The sequence below is a fragment of the Aegilops tauschii genome, chromosome 2, assembly GCF_002575655.3.
Source record: "Aegilops tauschii subsp. strangulata cultivar AL8/78 chromosome 2, Aet v6.0, whole genome shotgun sequence".
NCBI classification, from domain to species: domain Eukaryota; kingdom Viridiplantae; phylum Streptophyta; class Magnoliopsida; order Poales; family Poaceae; genus Aegilops; species Aegilops tauschii.
Window position 1 is genome coordinate 52,335,091 of NC_053036.3, and position 6,356 is coordinate 52,341,446.

Below are 6,356 nucleotides of genomic sequence, written 5' to 3' on the forward strand. Positions count from 1 at the left end.
TGAATCCAAAACAAAAACACTTGCCACAAAGAAAGTTTTTGAGAGGGTGGGTTCTTTAGAAGAAAATTTAAATCACCTCCCTCAAGTCAAATAAATTTTTTGAAAAAGCCAAATAAAATTTTGGGTGTCACAACACCTACCCCCTTAGGAAAAATATCATCCTCGAGATTTCGGCTGATCCTCCAATAGATATGGATACTCTGCCTGGAGAAAATCTTACCTTTCCCATGTAGCTTCATCCTCAGTGTGGTTGCTCCACTGAACTTTGAAAATTTTTGTCGTTTTCTGACGGGTCCTTCTTTCAGACTCTTCCAAAATCTTTACTGGCCGCTCTCTGTAGGTGAGGTCTGGTTGCACGTCAATGACTTCATGGGATACATGCTTCTCCGGGTTACTTACACGTTTTCTCAATTGTGAGACGTGGAACACGTCATGGACGTCTGACAACTCCTTGGGTAGGTCTAGTTTGTAGGCTACCGTGCCTCTTCGTGCAACTATACAGAATGGTCCAATGAACCTTGGGGCTAGCTTCCCCTTAATTTTGAACCGTTGCAGACCCCTCATAGGAGACACTCGTAGGTATACGGAATCACCGGTTTCAAAGCTGACCTCACGATGTTTTTGATCGTAATAGCTCTTCTGTCGGCTTTGTGCTGTCTTGAGTCTGTCCCTGATCTGTTTAACTTTCTCCTCGGCCTCCTTGAGCATGTCTGGGCCGAAGATACGACTGTCACCTGTCTCTGACCAATTCAGTGGGGTACGACACCTCCGTCCGTACAATGCTTCAAATGGTGCCATTTGTAAGCTGGCTTGGTAACTGTTGTTGTAAGCAAACTCGGCGTATGGCAAACTTTCTTCCCAGCTGGATCCATAGGTGAGCACACAGGCTCTCAGCATGTCCTCTAGGATTTGGTTCACACGTTCCGTTTGTCCATCAGTCTGAGGGTGGTACGCTGTACTGAAAGCTAGTTGCGTGCCCAGAGCTTGTTGCAGGTGATCCCAAAATTTGGAGACAAATTGGGTGCCTCGGTCGGATATTATAGTCTTTGGGACTCCATGCAAACAAACTATACGGGAGAGATAAAGCTTGGCCAGCCTTTGTGTGGAGTACGTAGTCTTCACAGGAATGAAATGAGCAACCTTGGTTAGTCGGTCTGTGATGACCCATATGGCGTCATTTCCGCATTGTGATCGAGGTAGTCCGACGATGAAGTCCATTCCTATTTCATCCCATTTCCACTCCGGTATCCTGTTTGGCTGGAGTAGCCCTGCTGGCTTTTGATGCTCGGCCTTGATGCACTGACATGAATCGCAGCACGCAATAAATGCAGCTATATCCCTCTTCATACCGTGCCACCAAAATCTTTCCTGAATGTCTTTGTACATTTTGGTTCCTCCAGGGTGGATCGAGTATGGAGCGGTGTGGCTTTCGGTTAGGATTTGTTGCTTGAGTTCCTCAATGTTAGGTACGCAAAGCCTGTCTCCGTACCATAATACTTCTTCACTGTTTGTGACGAACTCTGAGGCCTTACCAAGGTTCATTTTCTTCTTTATACCTTCGATGCTGGGATGTCCCTGCTGAGCCTTCTTAATTTGTTCCACTAGGGTGGGTTGTATCTCTAGATTTGATACGGTGCCCTCAGAGACTAACACCATGTTGAGCCTAGCGAACTCTTGCTGAAACTCAGGCCTCAAGTTTTGTGGACTGTCGTTGTCCGGGCTGGGGTTCCGACTAAGGGCATCAGCCACTACATTAGCTTTCCCTGGATGGTAGTGAATGCCGACATCATAGTCCTTGACCAATTCCAACCAGCGTCGTTGGCGTAAATTTAGCTCTGGCTGTGTGAAAATATATTTAAGGCTCTTATGGTCCGTATATATTTCACAACGATTTCCCAACAGAAAGTGCCTCCACTCCTTGAGTGCATGGATGACCGCTGCTAGCTCCAAGTCATGTGTTGGATAATTTTCCTCATGTTTCCGCAGTTGCCTGGAGGCATACGCGACAACTTTGCCATCCTGCATCAGCACACATCCGAGGCCCTTTCGGGACGCGTCACAATATACTTCAAAACTCTTGTGTATGTCTGGCACAGTTAAGACCGGTGTGGTTGTTAGTTTCTTCTTGAGTTCTTGGAAGCTTTTCTCGCATGCTTCCGTCCATACAAACTTCTTGTCTTTCTTGAGCAACTGGGTCATTGGTTTCGATACAGTGGAGAATCCTTCAATAAATCTTCTGTAATATCCAGCCATTCCCAGGAAACTCCGCACATCTGTTATGTTGGCGGGTGGTTTCCAGTCAAGTATGGCTTTGACTTTTTCTAGGTCTACGGCCACGCCTTCTTGGTTTAATATATGGCCTAGGAAACCAACTTGCCTTAGCCAAAATTCACACTTGCTAAATTTGGCGTACAACTGATGTTTCCTTAATTCTCCCAAAACAATTCTGAGATGCTCAGCATGCTCTTCTGGTGTCCTTGAGTAAACCAGAATATCGTCAATGAACACCACAACAAATTTGTCCATGAATTTCATGAACACTTTGTTCATGAGGTGGACGAAATATGCGGGGGCGTTCGTTAGTCCAAAAGGCATCACTGTGAACTCATATAATCCGTATCTGGAGGTGAATGCTGTTTTAGGGATATCTTCTGTCCGTACTTTCAATTGGTGATATCCCGATCTCAAATAAATTTTTGAGAACACCTTGGCTTGTGCGAGCTGGTCAAACAAATCGTTTATCCGTGGCATCGGATATTTGTTTTTGATGGTGACCATATTGAGAGCTCGATAGTCTATACACAGTCTCAGTGTCCCATCCTTTTTCTTGGCGAATAATACCGGTGAACCCCAAGGTGAGGAACTGGCTCGAATAAAACCTTTGTCCAGTAATTCCTTTATCTGTTTCTTCAATTCTACCAATTCTGAGGGTGCCATTCTATAAGGTTTCTTATAGATGGGAGCGGTGCCAGGTGCTAGTTCAATGCTGAATTCTATCTCTCGGTCTGGTGGCATGCCTGGTAGTTCTTCAGGAAATACGTCAGGAAACTCGCATACCACTGGAACTTTTCTCAGTTCTGAAATGTCCACTTTGTTCAATTTTGGTTGCTGTGACCGTGGTCTTTCTTGAGCTGTAACCTTTATTGTCCTGCCGTGATGGTGCGTGAGAATCACGATCTGATTGAAACAATCAATAAATCCTTTGTTGGTGGTTAACCAGTCCATCCCTAAAATGACATCCAGTCCTTTGTTTTCCAACACGATAAGATTAGCTTGAAACTGTAGTCCTTCGAACTCTATGATCACTCCTTGGCAGTAACTCTGAGCGATCTGCTTATTTCCGGGGGACTTGATGATCATAGATTTTTCCAAGGGAAGCATCGGAAAACCATGTTGCAAAACAAAACGCTTCGAAACGAACGAATGGGAAGCTCCAGAATCAAACAAAACCGTGGCAGGTACTGTGTTGACAGGGAACGTACCGAGCACGATGTCTGGGGCATTCTGCGCTTCTTCTCTGGTCACATGGTTCAGGTGACCCTTCCTGTGGTTGTTGTTGGGATTGAAATTGTTGCGCTTTGGGGCTGGATTATTCCCACCATTGTTTGGCTTGGGGGCCGAGTTCCTTGGTTTTGGGCACTGTTTAGCATAGTGTCCTTCTTCACCACAAGCATAGCATGTGACCCCTGGACGGTACGTGAAGTCCTTGTCCCTGGAATGAAACTGTTTGGTTGGCCTTAGATCAGTAGTCGTGGATCTCCTTGCTTCAGTCCTCTGAGCATCATTCTTGCTTCGGTTGTTGCGAGCAAGAGTCGTCTTATCCCTCTTTCGCTTACGGATGTCTTCCAGACTACGGCGCTCATTCTCCAAGGTAATGGCCTTGTCAACCAGAGTTTTAAAATCCGGGAAAGTGTGCACAACCAGTTGGCATCTTAGTGCCGATGCCAGGCCGTCCAAGAATTTTTCCATCCTCTTGTTCTCTGTCATGTGCTCGTCGTAGGCATAACGAGATAGCTGTGTAAACTGACCATTGTATTCTGTCACTGACATGCCTCTTTGCTTGAGGTCATCAAATTCTCTCTTCTTGATTTTTATGATGCTCCTGGGGATGTGTGCCCCATGAAAGCCTTCCTTGAACTCTTCCCAGGTGATGTTGTGTTCACTGGGATGCATGTGTAGGAAGTTTTCCCACCATGCTGCAGCTGCTCCAGTAAGGTAGTGTGGTGCATAAAGCACCTTCTCATGATCTGAACACTGAGCAATAATCAGCTTCCTTTCGATGTCACGAAGCCAATCATCGGCTTCCAGCGGCCTATCAGTGTGAGCAAACGTTGGAGGGCGTGTCTTCTGCAATTCAGACAGCTTGGAGTGTGGTTGATAGGGCTCACGGTGGTTTCCCATATTGATGACGTGATTCATCATCTCTTGGTGCTGTTGCTGGCTTTGTTCGAAAATACGGCATACTTGAGACAGGGCTGCTTCGCTGTCCTGTTGACTGGACTGTCCCTGAGTGAAGTTGTTGCTAGTCTGTGTCCCATAAACTTCTTCTGGCTGATTGGGCATGGAACGAGTCCACGAACGAGACATTTTCCAGTCTGGGGTATTATTTTGCAAAATTCATAAGAAGAACTGTGTGGCACAAGGAAAATCTTGCAAAGGCAAAAATTTAAAAGACCTCAAGATTTTTTTAAGAAAGCATAAACGATTTCGCACGGAGACGAACCGCTTAACACAAATCTTACACGCGAAAAGCAAACACATGATACAGCACTCAGGATGTGCGTACACAATCCTGACATGTTATTAGACTAGCACACTCCTTCGGAAAGTAGCGTACACACTACTACAAACTAACGTACAGATAAAACACATCATACAAGCAGACATAACGCGCGGCTACTCGGCGCTCTCAGTCGGAGATGGTGACGATGTCCTTTCCCTTCCCGAGGGCAAGACTCAGCGGTGCAGGAGACTCAACCTCCACCTCCTCTCTAGCAGGCTCCTGGCGCGTAGCACTGCGCTGCGGTGATGGCGCGGGAGCGACGGGCGGCAGTGCGGGTGCGGCAGGCGGTGCAGCTCTGACTGGAGTAGGAGCGATGACTCGGTCGAACTCCTCAGTGGTAGGCAGACGGCGAGCAGTGGCCAAAATGGCCGGTGCATAAGATGCTGAGGACGAGACGAATGTCAGAGGCGGTGCCGTGTGGAGAAGCTCCTTCCTGCTGGCAGGACCGCCCCGGACTAAGTCCATGTGGGCAGCCACAAGATCGTCCACGAGGTTGTCGAAGGATTCCTCCAGAGCCTTGAGGTACTCAACAACCATCTCGATGGCTTCATCTCGCTCTCCCCGATGGCAGGCGAATGCATAGTGACAAGTATATGGCACATGGCATGGGAGGTAGCGGTAGCGACGAGTCTTCATCATAGGAAGGATGTCCCGAAGGCGAGCTATCGCCTCACGGGCAGCCATCTGCATGGCATGCCTCTCCGTAGGCATGGCCCTTCCCACAAAACGGAAGTGGCGGGATGCAGAACGTCCTCCCTTGAATTGCACCACGGCCTGGTGCATAGACACGTCGTCGCTGAGCTTGTGCTGATAAAGCGTGAACTCCGGACGACTCGCTGGCCCGATCGCGAGCTTGGTGATGGAGACGAGGAGTTTGACAAACCCCTCGGGCACGTTCGTGAATACTCGGGTCTCGCAGTTGCTGCCAGCCATCTACAAAAGTAGGCAAAAATTCTGAGTAGTCATGTCATAAATTTATGATGACCAACAGAAAATAGCTACATTTGCAAAAAAAGCTGAAAAGGCACAAAGGACGCTAATAACCGATTAGCGATCACACCTAGTGGCTTCCTACAGTCATCCTGGCTCTGATACCAAGCTTGTCACGACCGGTTTTTCAATAAAAATATTTATTGAGAGACCAATCCCTTTTACGGACCAGTAAAGAAGAATTTCTTTTCACTGGTAGACAATATCTTGGTCACAGAAGAAAATACCAGGAGTACTGAATACAATACAAGGTTGAGCGGAGACTGCCCAACAATTTATTACAAGCACACCATTAAACACAATGGCGAAAAGGGTGGCATAACTACTAACTCACGATAGAAGTGGTGGTGGGAATATCACCGCGAAGTGGGTGACAAGACTCCTGAAAACTAACAACTCTTCGAGCGTCGGAGTGAGGCTCGAGGAGACTTATTGCGGGTGGCGAAAGCGTATATAATACAAGTGACCAATATCCAGGATCGCACGGGACTGACTGGGACTCCTCTAGGCGTCGGACTCACTATCAAACTCTTCATCCATGAGATCGCCTTCGTCAACATCTGGCCAAATCAACAAGCCAGGT